Here is a 15,403-nt window from a genome sequence, read left to right as displayed (position 1 = left end):
GTAAGGTTTTGGAAAAAACATTTTAACAACATGAATTTGCTTAAGAAACTAAAAAGAAACATTGAAACATAATGAAAAACATTCCTTGAATTTAAGGGTAAATTATGGCAAGAAATGCAGCCTTTATTTTGAACAGTGGCTTGTGATAATTACTTCATTTTTGTGGCTTAGAGGATTTGTTGACCCTGTCAGATCTTCTTCAATATATTCAAATATACATGTACATATACATATATATTTCTTAAATCAAGTATAATATATAATCTACACTTTATTGTATATTATAATATCTAATCTGTAATTTATATATATATATATATAATTTAAGAAGTTTTAATTATGCCAAATCTGCACTCAACAATATTCTCTAACATGGGAAATAATAGCTAAATGGAATTTTATTTTTTTCCTTCCTAGATGAACTACAAAACTATAGTTCCCCTTTATAAGGGGAAAAAATTCTAAAAACATAACAGTGACATTAAACTTGACCAATTCTCTTCCTAAATATCTACTACAATTCAAGCAAAATAATATTGAAGGGATTCAAAATATTTATTTCCAAAATGTTGTTTTAATCTGACACTGATTGCATGGTGTCCAAAAGTTGCAATGCAACCAGTTCTATATGTGATTAATTAGGAAATACCTTGAGGTCTGATCCTGATTCTTAAGTGCTTTGACTTCTAGTTCTCTGATGACTTTCCCCATGTTATTGTCGATTATCTAGAAAATACCATAAAGTGTATAATCACCTTCAGGTAAAAGTAGGGATTTCATTCATTCATATACAGTAATCCCTGCTTATTTTAGGTCCGTATGTTTTAAGACCTCCAGTGGATGACCCCATGAATAAATAGTATATATACAGCATTCATTATATAGTATGCTATATATATTCTATATCCATCTATCTATACTATATTTTTTTCTCTACTACATATTTTGCTATATATAGGATTTTTTTCTATACATATCTACCTGTGAAAGTCTATATTTATAAATTTGGCATAGTAGATTAATAATCACAACTTAAGTAGATCTTTTCACCTCAGAACACATTTTTTTTCCTTTTCTTAAGAAAAACTTCTATTTTAACCTATAAGAAGAATTTCATAGATCCTTTAGTATATTTAAATTGCCAGCATCAATAATTTTGTGTTATGGGACCATTATTAAGTAAAATAAGGGTCACTTAAACTCAAGCACTGTAATACCATAAGAGATGCCAAGTGACCAATGGGTGGGTAGCATATAGAGTGTGTATCCTCCGGACAAAGACATGATTCATATTCTGGGCAGGACAGAACAGTATAGCTCGTGCTTCTCAGAAGGCAGGAAATTTAAAATACATGAATTGTTTATTTCTGGAATTTTCCATTTTATATTTTCAGACTGCTGTTGACCTTTGATAAATCAAACCTTAGAATGCAAAACTGTAGATAAGAGGTGACTACAGTATATTGTTCATTATTCCAAAACTAGTTTGCTAAATACTCAGAGCTTGATGACCTAGGACCAATCCCCCAATGATTTAAGCACTTCTATAATCCCCTTCTCCTGAGTGTGGATGGTACATATACAATTTGCTTCTAAACAATAGAATCTGACAAAGTTGATAAGATGTTTCTTTCCTGATTATGTCATATTATATAGTTATAATATGAATCCAGGGAGAGACTGCTTTATTGACCTTGAAGATAATCAGCTGTTACCATGTAAATTGCCTATGGTGAAAGCTACATGGCAGGGAACAGGAGGCAGACTCCAGGAGCTGAGTCTCAGTCCTGGCATTGTAAGAAACTTAATTCTGTCAGTAATCACCAGAGTTCCAACTCCGAAGGAGACTACAGCCATGTCTGACAGCTTGATTGCAGCCTAGTGAGACATGACTCAGCTGAAGCTAGTCTTCTGACCCACAGAAATCTCAAATAGTAAATGAATATTATTTAATCTCTAAATTTGTTGTGCTATGGTGGAAAGAGATTTGTTTTGTTTTATTTCATGTGTCACTTGGAACAACATGAATGAAACCAGAGGATATTATGCTAAGTGAAACACCACACGATTTCACTTCTGTGTGGAATCTAGAAGTTGATGTGGAAAGTACAATGGTGGTTTTCAGGACTTGGGGTGGGGCAGAGTGGGATGGGAGAGTCCTTTGGTTAAAGGTTACAAAGTTTCAGTTTCATAGGAAAAGTAAGTTTAAGACATCTTTGGTACAATGTGGTGACTATAGTTAGTCACAACATGCTATTCATCAATGGTTAGAGTAAGATTTTGTTTGGAAGTAATGTGCATGTTAATTAGCTCAACAGTCATTCCATAAATCATACATCTTCAAAACATCTTGTACATCTTAAATATATAAGGTTTTATTTATTAAAAATATGAATGAAATAGATGATTTTCTAGGAAAATAAATCTAATTCAAAAGAATGTTTTAAAAGTCTAACTAGGCATGGTGGTGCACGCCTATAAACCTAGTGACTCTGGAGGCTTAGGTAGAAGGATCACAAGTTCAAAGTCAGCCTCAGCAATTTATCGAGATCCTAAGCAACTTAACAATACCCTGTCTCAAAATAAAATAAATAAAAAGGGCTGGGGAAGTGGTTCAGTGGTTAAGCATCTCTGGGTTCAACCCTGGTACCAATTAATTAATTAAAAATAAAATCCTCCTTAGAAAACTTGGAAAGGAACCACCATTTGACCCAGCTATCCCACTCCTCGGCCTATACCCAAAGGACTTAACATCAGCATACTACAGAGATGCAGCCACATCAATGTTCATAGCTGCTCAATTCACAATAGCCAGACTGTGGAACCAACCTAGATGTCCTTCAATTGATGAATGGATAAAGAAACTGTGGTATATGTACACAATGGGATATTACTCAGCCATAAAGAATATAAAATTATGGCATTTGCTGGCAAATGGATGAAATTGGAGAATATCATGTCAAGTGAGATAAGCCAATCTCAAAAAAACCAAAGGACGAATGATCTCGCTGATAAGCAGATGATGACAGTGGCAGGTGGGAGGGAGGTAAGAATGGAGGAAGGAGGGACTGTATAGAGGGAAAAGAGGGGTGAGAGGGGTGGAGGAGAAGGAAAAAATATCCTATGTAAAAGTATGACTACACAAATGGTATGCCTCTACTTCATGTGCAAACAGAGAAACAGTATGTATCCCATTTTTGTACAATAAAAATAAATAAAAAAATAAAAGCCTAAATGTATTAACTATTAAAAAAACTGGAAAGTCCCAAGAGAACTGCCCTTCAAAATAAAACATCTCATTGAAAGAAAGTTACAGTGAATTGATAAAGAAATAACAATAAAAATTATTACCATTTAAAATATTCTGGAGCACATAGAAATAAAAGGTTTTCCTAATTTTTGTAAAAATGACAGCTTAGGCTGAGTACCTTTTTTTTTTTTTTTTGCAATAAAACAGGAAAAAGAAGAGGAAGGAAAGGAAGAAGGGAAGAAGGAAGGAAAGGAGAAGAAGAAAAATCCAGTGACCAATAAGACAGTTAAAAAATAAATAGATCAGTATCGAATATTGCTGAGGAATCTACACATAGATTAAGAAATAGATGGAAAAAATAATAGATGACCAAGAATATCACAAATACATATGAGAATCAAATATATGTACACTAACATTTCATATCCTTCACATCAATAAATGGATAAATAAGTGGATGAACTTCTATATCATACCCACCATAAAAATATTCTAGATGTATTAAACATATAAGTACATCAAAATTATTGCAAAAATACCAGAAAATAAACTTAGTTTGGCATATATTCATTTTTCAAGGGGCAGATTACTCTAGAAAGTGAACAAAACCATAACAGATGAAAGGACTTAGATATTACTACAATAAAACAAAAATAAAATTACTGCATGACAGGAAATGCCATAAAGTTGAACTGCAATTAATGATCTGAGAATAAATACCAAAATTCTTAGCATAATGCCTAGCACCAAGCACTCAATAAATATTTGCTAAACAAGTGCCTACATTTGACAAATAGTTATTATTACTTTTCTACAAAGTACATTTGTAAATCTGTAGATAGTATATGAATACTCCCATAGAGATACAAGAAAGATTATGAACTAGAAATTTACAGAAAGAAAGTATAAACAACCAGTGTGGATAATATTCTATCAGAAAAATGCAAACTAAAACAATAGCAATATAGTATTTCTAGCCATCATTTTGTCCAAGACTAGAGAGACTGGGGGAAATAAATCCTAATGATTCTGACAGTGAGGTAACTGGCACAGTCAGACACTATTGTTTGGAAAACAGGTGGAGAAAAAGTTCCGGTAGAGATTTTGGTTGGCATATAACAAAAATTTAAATATGCCTCTCCTCTTCAGCCTCTACTAATTTGTCTTTAAGATGCAGGAGAATCATTGTGCAAAGATTAGCCAGGCTAGATAGATGATGATAGAAAGAAGATTGATTGCTGGTGAGCTAGATGCATACATATATGCACAAACATATGAATTTTGATGTGGATATGACAATTTTAAATAAAATTAAGATATTTATTATTATATATTGAATTGAAAGTATTTCTGGAAAACAAAATGTCAGGACCACTGCCACATCATCCTTAGTCAACGCATGAGTGAGTTTTGACATCAGGAGACCCATGGCTGCATGGCAGCCCAGCCCTCCTGTAGTTCAGGTAGTCTTTAGCTCTCCGCAGCATCACAGAACCTGAGTTGAGTGTGCTCAGTGTTCAGGAAGTGGAATTCTTAAGTTGTGCACGCTCAGTGATTCTGCCTAATTCTGAGCAGCTTCTCTGTGAACTGGCTGTAGGATCTGCACCCGAAGACTTGCAAAGATATACTACAGTTTCCTTGGTTTCCTTGGGCTTTACCTATAATTTGCTCCATCTGTCCCCACTTTGATTTCTTCCATAGTCTTCCTATAAAAGGAGGGATTTTACCAGGCTCCTAAAGGCCTTCCCATTTTTCTAGAAGGTCTATTATTTGCATGTCTTAGTCTAATCCTAGACTCTGCACCATTTGTGCAGGTACTCACAATACCACAGGGTCAGAGCCTTTTTTGTAGGTCTTCATGACATCAGAATACTCATAACAAGATTTGGATGGTACTGGCCACTCTCATAAAGGAAGAACCTTTTACTTACTTCTCCAATTTTCATCCTTCCTAAATACTGCAACTCTATTTACCAGCTCACATTTGGGATTTAAGTGTGCCACCCCTCTTATGCCACACTATATTGATGTTTTTACATTTTAATTTTCTAATTAGGTGATAACACCTTAAGATATTTTGCATTGTTTATCTTGCTATCTCAATACATGCTTACTTAAGACAGTACCATGTGCAGGTTTGATGCTTCATAAAATATTTGTTTGAGTAAGTACATGTTCATTTGTAGATAATACAGAAAACATGAAAGGTTTCCTAGGTTTTAGATCTCAAACTCCAATTCCTAGATTTTATCCCCTGACATAGAAAAATCTTAAATTTTGTATATGATTCCAGTATGCCAAATATCTGAATACACACACAAGATGTTTCTTGTCTGCCATAGATATATTTGAAATAGTTATGCCATAGAGTTGCCTGCCTGAAAGTTCTTTTTCAACTCTTTCTGGGAATTGTCTCTAAAGCAATAGTATTTTTATATCAGATATACACTTTCTAACCCACTGAAAATAAGAGCACGTCACACAGTAAATTAAATGTCATTTTGAACATGCGGATATAAACCCTTTTAAATTTTAGCATTGGAATTAAAGAATCTCATACTTGACCCAGAAGGGTTACTACACTGGTAAACAGAAGACTGTCCTTGATTATAAACCAAGCAGTTAATAGACCTTGTTCTTAAAAAGACTTGCCTTAGAGACAGTGAAGTGAGCTGCTATTTTGAATTTCAAAATGAGGCCCTGATTTCCTGTTGTGGTGGATCTTGCTGACATGTCCCTGGGTTCCACAGCTATGCCTCGCTGCTTGAGTTTTGCTTCACTGTGTCCTTCTGCCCACACGCTTGAAGCCTGTGTCCTCCATTTGCCTTCGAGCAGCTGCTTAAGGATCCAGCTGTCATCCATCTTTCACACATACCCCCCACCCAAAGGAGTCCCTCCTGCAACACACCAGCAGTGCTTCTGTGCCGGGAATTGTCTGCATTGAAAACCCAACAGAAAATCACAAGTTCAAGGAGAGACATTAAGAATCTGTGACTGACTTGATATATTGGGATAACTGAAAATGGAAATAAGTAAACTGCAGAAGTTAAACCAGCTGAGTTCAGAATGACTACTTATATACACCAAATATATCAATACCCAAAGAAAAGAGACAACAAAATGGGGTGGTAACATAATGCCAAAAGGTTTTGAAGGAATGAATAAAAGGAAAACAAGGTTAACTTAAAAAGAGAGTGAGCAGTTCAACTACTGTATACAGACACAGCCCCAGTGCCATGGATTAAAACAAAGAAATAAAAGTATGAAATGATAAACTCGTTTTACAAAAATGTACCTGATTCAATCATTACTTATTGTAATGCAGGCAGTTGAAAAAATGGATTTGAGTTTATGCTTCTGCGTAAAGATTATATAGATCTTTAACTTGAAGGAAATTTGCTAATGGAACCTGGAAACTGTCTTCCCCTCATCTCCCAAGCCTCTATATCCATTGCTATCAACAACATCTCATGAAAGGGAGAGAGGCTCATTTGATACAGTGTTTATCCCCTTGATATTTAAAGGAACTGGCAGAAGTGAATTTCTACAAAGAAGGACAAAGAGAATAAAATAAAAAAGCAAGGCTATTAGTCAAAAAGAATGAAAAAAAAAAAAAAAAGAAAGAAAGAAAGCTAAGTTCTTCAAGGAAAAGTGATTAAAAGCATGACAGTGAAAGGTCCAAAGGGAATAAATGATTTAAACCAGGCTGGAGTGTTAAAATATACATCTAGAAGGAAGTGACACCTAAATTTCTAAAGGGCCTGAATGATTTTCAGCAGACCTCAGGCTAAAAATTTGTAATGAGAACTTCTCAGAAGCAAATACCAAGGGGAAAGAGTCAGCTGCTAATAAGAAGGAATTTGTATTTGATTTTCATTACTTCACATTTGTTTAATTTTCCTAAAAGAAAAGTAGGGCTTTAAACAAAAACAATAAGGAAAATAACTCCTTGTATATACTAAATAAAATATTTCCTATAATTTTGCAAACACTGGCGTTTAGAATTTCTTTACAGTCCAGTGACATTCAAGAAATATCACAGGAAAATGACAAACCAAGCAATAAGGAGAAAGCAAGACTGTCTGCCCACAGAATAATAGGAAACAGCCTCTGAATAGCCAGGATTTGAAAGCAACGGAGATAGCGGGATTTAGGGAAGTCCTTACAGGTGGAGTTAGCCCACCCGGACGAAATCAGAGGACAGGCAAAAGCACCTTCCCCAAACTGTTCTCCAAAAGTTACAACGTCTGAAATTCACCCAGCATTATTTCTTTTTTTTTTTTTTCCTTAGTTAAAGATGTTTTGACTTTATTAGTCATTTATTTCCAAAAATTCTGGAGACAACAATTAACAACAAGATGTCCCATAAGAACCTTGACCTATAGCGCTTGTCCATTTGAGCATCTTAGGAAAATGGGAGCATCAGAAAGCAGAGAAAGATGAAGTAGAGAGAGACAAGGGGCCAAAGACAAGCATTGAATACTTCTCAATCTTGCAAGGTTGGCGCCGTCCTAAAGTGTATGACATCTGTTAAAACATTGAGGACAAAAATTAACTAGGTGCCTATTGAATTGAGAAAGCTAAATTTGTTCCATCACTTTTACCTCTACTTTATTGAAGACACCCTTAGAATTATAGTATTTGTAATCTAGTAAGGGTCTTTTGAGATCTTGTAAAATTCTCAGCATTATATGAATGGGAAATAGGTAAACCGTGACTTACTAAGTTCATAAGCCAGTTTAAGTTGTAGACTTAAAACAAGCAGCTCATTTTCCTGAGCTTGGTACATTCACAGTATATCTAATTATCTGTTTTTCTCTCAATTTTTCTCTATTTAGTGTACCTATTGATGTAAGTGATGTCACAATTAGAGCATACCATCATATTGTATCCACACTATTAACCTGGTATCTAATGATGCACTATGAATCAGTGTATCAGAGTGGAAAGTGAGTTGCCCATTTCATGAAAATACTCTCTTAAAATACTTTCCATTTTATTTCCAATATAATGGATATCATCGTACCTATTTTCAGCGGGGTTTTACTTTCAAATATGCACTCATTTTATTTTCTAAAGGATTGTGCATACCATCAAAAGTTCTAGTGGTAAAATATCAGAATACTAGTACATAAATGGAATCTCTGTTTGAATTGCAGGTTGTTGTAATGTCTATCACACATTCACCACTTGACTTCATTGTGACTGGAATAGTTATTTTCTGGTCTGTTGTTTGTTTTTCCCTTCTTAAAGGTGATATCAGAAATAACAAGCCAGATGATCTGGATGAACCAAAATGTTTCATGCCTGGCTCTGCTACATATTTCTCCTGGGGGTTCCCAGAATTCTGTTGTCATGAGCTTTAGGGTTACATTGGGGGTATAAGGGACAACTATAGACAATTTTCCTGTTCTTTTTGAGAAAGAGTTTGGTGTTTTCAAAATGATAAGAAATGTAGTCACATTTTAGTATACTGACCACTGAGCTATATCTTGAAACATTAAAGATTTTGCCTTCTACCAAAATGTAAACAATATCCAACGTGATTGAAATTTATTCATTTACAACACATTCATGCATTCAATTCATCATAAAGTTCCACAGACATGTACTATCATGACATCCCTACTTCATCCCACCTTTACCACATTTAAATGATTAACTTTTCAAAACAAAATCATATTAAGAGACTTTGTTTAAATAAGTAACAGATTACATAGATTACATCTCCACAGACTCATGAGAATGCATATCAACAGTGAAAATGGTTGGGTGCCCTGGGTCTCCAAATTCATTTACTACATTGATAACAAGTGATAATATTTTCTGCTACCTAGAAACAATGGAGGTCTTGGGTGTGTTTGGTTTTCCAGAACTTTCTAGGCCTCCACTTCAAAAAAAATGTATCCAGTAGTTCCCTTCAACTCCCATGTCAAAATTTATTTCTCCTCTTGGCTCTTTGTGGCCATTCAGGTTGCTGCCTGATGCATGTTTTTTGGAAGCTACATGACTCAAAGTGAGTTTGTGTTTTGGAAAAACCTGGTATATGAGACCCAGTCATCATAGGCAGAAGATGCTAAGAGGCTGCAAAAGAGTCAAATGAATCAAGGTTTCACGAAGTGCAATTTATTAGGGAACTGTTGACAGAAGTGTGCCTTGGGTTTCAGCAAGACAGCAGGATATCCAACCCCCAAGGGGCTTATATGTTAAGCTAAGAAAAGAAAGGTCACAGACAACTGGAATATACCTGGGTTTGCACAAAAACTGTGAATATGTCAAGCATCATTTAAGAGTCAGTCCAGATTCAGTGCCGTGCATGAAACACTCAGTTGACCATCTTAAAAGCTGCGTTTGTCCCATAGGGTTTGGAATGCATGCCAGGCTCACCTGGCAGGTAAGATGTTGGTTACAACCAAGATGGCTTTAGTAATGTCAAGTTCGGTTCTTACAATTTGTTTTAGTCTTGTAAGGGACACATACTGCAAAATAGTTTCTGTACTGATGACTGCAGATGGAAATCTGTGTCTAGTTCTACTTTCTCTAACATTTATGCTACTCTTACCAGAGTCCTGATAGTTTCCTCTCCCTGTTCTCTGATATGCATCTATACTTCTTTTATCAAACTTTTATTTCACATTCATTTATTAAACAAATATTCAAAACACTACCATGTGCCACATATTACTGTAGATTCCTCAAAAACAGACTTTGAAAGAATTAACTCCCTTCCCAAGGAATTTACAAACATCAGGGATCTCAATTTCGATAGTGATATTAAAACCAGGAGACCGAATACACTCCTTGACAGAAATTTCTACATTTTTATCTGTAAAGTCATTCACTGTTCTTAGAAAATAGCATCATTTGCTATAGTGTTGACTGATAGTCTGGTAAGGAAAAGAGACTGATGGATATAAAATTAGACCATTCCACTTCAAATTCCATTCCTTCTCTTTCCTGGCTATGTGACTTCAACACATCCCCGGTCAGTGTTTACTCCCTAATCATGAGTGTTCTTATCTTTAAAACTGTCATAACAACATCCCATTTACAGAGTCATATGAAGAACACTTGAAATACCACATAGGAAAACCAGCATAGTTTCTGGTACATGGCAAGCACGTAATAAATGCTATTTTAATCAAATAAACTCTCATCGAAATAGTCTACTAAGTGCCAATCATGTGATAACTCTTTATTTTGAAATAATTTAATGCATAAAGCTTGCAAAATCAGTTAAATCATCTTACAGCAGTAACTCTGACTCCTAAAATTATATTATATATAGTATTCTAATATAAATAATATTTCATAATAAAATTTTTATGAAATGCCTGAATGTAAGTTACAGATAATGTCCCTTCTCTGCTACATACTTTGGCATGTATTACTGAAGAACAATAACATTCTATTATACAAGCAGTACAGAATTATCAAAATCAGAAATGAACATTAGTACAATATGGTAACATAAACTATAAAGCTGATTCAAATTTCCTCAATTGTCCCACTAACATCCTTATCCTTCATAACAAAAAGAAAAAAATATTTTCTGTTCCAAAATCCAATCCAGGATCAAACATTTCATTTACAAATCACATTCCTTTATTCTCATTTAATCTGGAAAAATGTCTACATTTCCTTGTCTTTCTTTGACATTTAAAGAACACAGGCTAGTGATTTAGTAGATTGTTCCTCTACTTTTGTTTGTTCAATGTTTCCTCATGATTAGATTCAGTTTATGCTCTTTCAGCAAAAATAACACAAGAGTGATGTTTTGTCCTCTGTGTATCAGAGCAAGAGGCACATGAAGTTATTAATAGTGATGTTAACTGATCACTAGATTAAAGGGGGTTCCAAGTAGCTCCTCTGGAGAGACTTATTTTCTTTTTGTATATATTTTGCAAGGAGATCTTTTGAAACTAAGAAAAGACCTATTGCTCATTATAATTTCATCCACTCATTTTTATAATGTAATGATGATTTTTACCTAAAATAATTATTCCCCACCACCACCATCCTGGTCCTAGTAACTACTGTTTTACTTTATACCTCTATATATTGGGGAAAATATATAGATTAAGGGTTACAAAATAGCAAATGTGTAGGATGAATAAGTTAAAAGATCTAAAGTACAATGGGAGGGTCATGGTTAGTAATAGTGTATTATGTTCAGGAGGTTTGCAAATGATTATAGCTGTTCTTGCCACAGAGGGTAAAAGGGTAATTTAGTGAGATGTTGCATATTTAATTTGTTCCACTTTACTAACCATTTCACTATATAAGTATCTTATAATGTTTTATAACTTAAATATGTTATAAAATTTATTTTTTATAAAGAACAATTATTATTATGGTAATGGACACAGTAATATGATAATTTTCTCATCCCTACATTTTATTAGATATAATCATATAATAACACTTATTGTGAAAAATAAATAAGCTAATATCTAATTGATTTATCTAGCAACTGATGTTAAGAAAAACTACCATGTAATCATCAGAGGAAATTATTTGTGTCTGTTACATCTTTTGGTAAGCTCAATACAGGATCTCCTTAAAACATATTTTTAGAACTGCATTAAAACCTTAGCACAAAAAATCTCTGTCTTGTCCAAACTAACATTCTGTAAGAAGAAACAGGATGCTGGAACCCACCAATAACAATATTAATCAAATAGCCTTGTCTGGGTGCACCTGAAAGAGAAGGAAACCTGGGTATCCTTGTTCACTCACATGTTTTATGCTTCTTTTTTTGTTTATTTATTTATTTATTTATTTATTTATTTATTTATTTATTTATTTATTTATTTAATTTTTTGGACCAGGAATGGAACCCAGGAGCACTTAACCACTGAGCCACATGCCCAGTCCTTTTGATGTTTTATTTAGAAACAGGGTCTTGCTAATTTACTTGGGACCTCACTAAGTTACTGAGACTGGCTTTGAACTTGAGATCCTACAGCCTCAGCCTCTCAAGCCTCTGGGATTACAGGCATGTACCACCATGCCCAACCTTTTTCTATCTTTTTAATTCACCCTATGAGTGAAGGAATCAATGAGCCTATCTTCATGGTGAAACTACAAAGAAAACTGAAGAAATCACTTTACATATATACAAGTAGATTTATTATTGGCACATTACAGTGGAGAATTCAGACATGAAAGCTCCTCTTTGGAAATATGTGGAGAAATTTATTCAAAAGGCTTTTTACAAGCTTGGAACTTCAGATTTTTTTTTCAAAACTTGTAATTTACACTTTTGTTCCTTAAGGAAGGCCCTTTATTTTGGCTTTTATGATTCCATTTTACTTCTAATTCCCAGCACAAATTTTCTGGCCAGCATAATGGAGGGCATCAATAAGGAATAATAAAATTTGAAAATTTTACTATTTTATGATATTAGGAAGTTTACTTACCTCTTTATTGGATGGCAGCATTTTACCCTGATAGATCAAATAAGAAATTAGTGAAAAGTCTTAATTACATATTAATTATTGATAAATTAAATTTTTTGCTTTCAAATATTTATAGAAAACCAAACTAATTGGTCCTGCTAGATGCATTTTGCTGTTTATTTAGATTAGAGATGATTTGGATAAGTAGATTAAGTAAAGCAGGAGTAATCCAATAGTCAAGAGACCCAGTGTCCTGATTCAGCTCAATACTAATTAGTTTTGTGATCTTGGGTGAGTTACATAACCATCTCTCACCCTGATTATTTAGCTGTAAAAGGAGAAGGCAGGGTAATACTATCTCATGGTTTCTTTGAGACCTAAAATTCCAGTGTTTTAAAGAAAAATACTTCTGGCCCTATTTTGAAAATTGTGATTATAGTTCTAGTTAGCACATTTTATCCAAATAATGTGTAACTCCTGTTCAATTCCTTCTCAGAGTACCATTAATTCTTCATTAGTCATGATAAAAAATAAAATATCACCAATTTAAATCATCAACATCGAAACCAGGAGATTTTGTCAAAAAGTCTGCATGTATTTCCTTTATATTAGTAAACATTAGCATTAGTCAACTAAATTTTTCTCCCCTCTGATTATAATTTGGCTTTCATAAAAAAATTTTAATGGGGGAACTTTAGATTATGTAGAGGGAAATGAGAGAGAGGAGGTATGAAAAATGGTGTAATGAAACAGACAGCATTACCCTATGTACATGTATGATTACATGAATGGTATGAAGCTACATGGTGTACAACCATAGAAACAAAAAGATGTACCCCATTTGTGTGCAATAAATCAAAATACAGTTTGTAAAAATAAATAAATAAATTAGATTATCTGTCTAAAGTGTCACTATATTTAAATAAACCCTTGACTGAGTCAGAAAAAAAAATTTTTTTCATACATTTCAGCCTTGTTAGGCACTGTCTTTGCCTGACAGTCTTCATAACACTAAGATGAATTCTGGTGAATACTTCATTCTTATGTGAGTTTGGTTAATATGAAATCCCTTCTGTTATGAATGTGTCTAGAAAACTGACCAAAATCAAGTGTCTGTAATACTGAGTCAGCAAAACTTCTGGGCTCTGGTAAATTTACCAAGATATTGAGGTCTGATAATTCAGATAGAAAACCTTGCTCCAGCAAAAATCTCACCTTGCCATAAGCTTCTCTGAGACTATATAAATTACTACTTCCATATAAGGTGTTTCTGCAAGCCCATCTGGTAGAAAGATCTCTAATAACTTTGGACTGGATCTAATTACGAGAGGTATACTTGATAGAAAAACAGTGTTAGATATCTCTGCCATTTAAATGGTAGGAAAATGTGAGAAAGATGCACTCATAAAGGCAAACACCCAAAGTGATGATTCTAGGGCCTGAAGTATTAAAGTGATTGACAGAATGACTCCAACAAAAATCTTTAAGTTCTATGCAATATACTGGTTTATCTAATAAATTTTATTTCTAACACCAGAATCTGGCCTCTCATCCTGAGCATATATCCTGAATAAAAACATTTAATCTCAAATGCTGAATATTTTTTTCACTCAGAGAAACCATACATCTAATTTTCAGTGAGCTCTGTCAAAGTAAGTAGGCATCCTCATCCTTGACCAAACTTTTTTTTTCCATACTACTTTCAGCACCAGTTTATGAGTCTACTCTATAGTCTGTATAGGTGCACCCAGAAATACCAGTTATTAATCCGATGGCTGGATCCTGTTGTGTATTACTGGAGAGTCTAGGACTGTGTTAATGATCAGGCCATTACTATCTCTCATCCAGGTGCAGTCATATTTGTTCCTTATGGTTTTTTGATTATTTACCTCTCAGGATGACTGCAGTCTTCCACATGAAACCTCTGAGGATAGTTTCAATCTCTTTCTGGCAGTTCTGCTTCTATTTTAAGAATGGCACACGCTTATGGACACATGCCAAGTATATGCCCAAGTGTCATAACACATGATAGATAGATCCTCTTATTTACATTGTCTCTATGTTTCTCCTTCATGCCTAAGCCCTTTTGTCTTCCCAAATAGCTTAAGACCTAACTTCTAGCAAAATCTAAATCCTGGGGATTCTTACCCTTAGCTTTAACAGCGAGATCTTCTAAAAAGTATAAATCATATAACTCTCTTATCCTACTGGAAGTTAGCCTGGTTAAACCTTGGACTTCAGAATTTTTCCAACTCCTTTTTCTGATTCTCTGATTTCTGTACTCCACTTCCTATTGCCACCAATAGCAGGATCTAGGGCAGACATTTAATGCCAAATGCATTATAATCTCATCTCACATATTACTAAAAAGTATTCTAGGAAGAGAATGTTAGCCATATTTTATATACAGAGATGTTACTGATGAAGAAAGAATGGTAGACATCCAATGCATCATAGCTAATCATTGGTAGATATTTTTTCCATATTCTTTTTTTAAATTTTTTTATTCTTAGTAAATACACATCAATTTCATTTGAACATGTAGATTTTGATCTGTGTGACTCAAATGTCTATATCCTTTCATTGTAACAAATTCTCTCATAATAATACCTCCTGCATGTTTTAAGTTTATCTGTGGTATCTAGTATGAGAGACCAGAGAGACACATAAGTTTCCAAGATATCACTTCATCAGTTTTGAATTTAATTATTTCCAATGCTGTGTGTATTGCAGTCAAATAATAATTCTGTGT

General features: G+C 34.0%; 1 long non-coding RNA gene across 1 annotated transcript in view; it reads right to left on the bottom strand.

The window, feature by feature from the left end:
* Positions 1 to 15,403, bottom strand: part of LOC306659681 — a 66,114-nt gene that overhangs the window by 32,301 nt on the left and 18,410 nt on the right. The window contains exon 2 of the long non-coding RNA XR_013763383.1: positions 650 to 726. This is a non-coding gene — a long non-coding RNA (uncharacterized lncRNA). The remainder of the gene's footprint in view (positions 1 to 649; positions 727 to 15,403) is intronic.

Source organism: Sciurus vulgaris (genome assembly GCF_902686455.1).
Source record: "Sciurus vulgaris genome assembly, chromosome: 4".
Classification (NCBI taxonomy): domain Eukaryota; kingdom Metazoa; phylum Chordata; class Mammalia; order Rodentia; family Sciuridae; genus Sciurus; species Sciurus vulgaris.
This window is presented reverse-complemented; position numbering and strand designations above follow the sequence as displayed.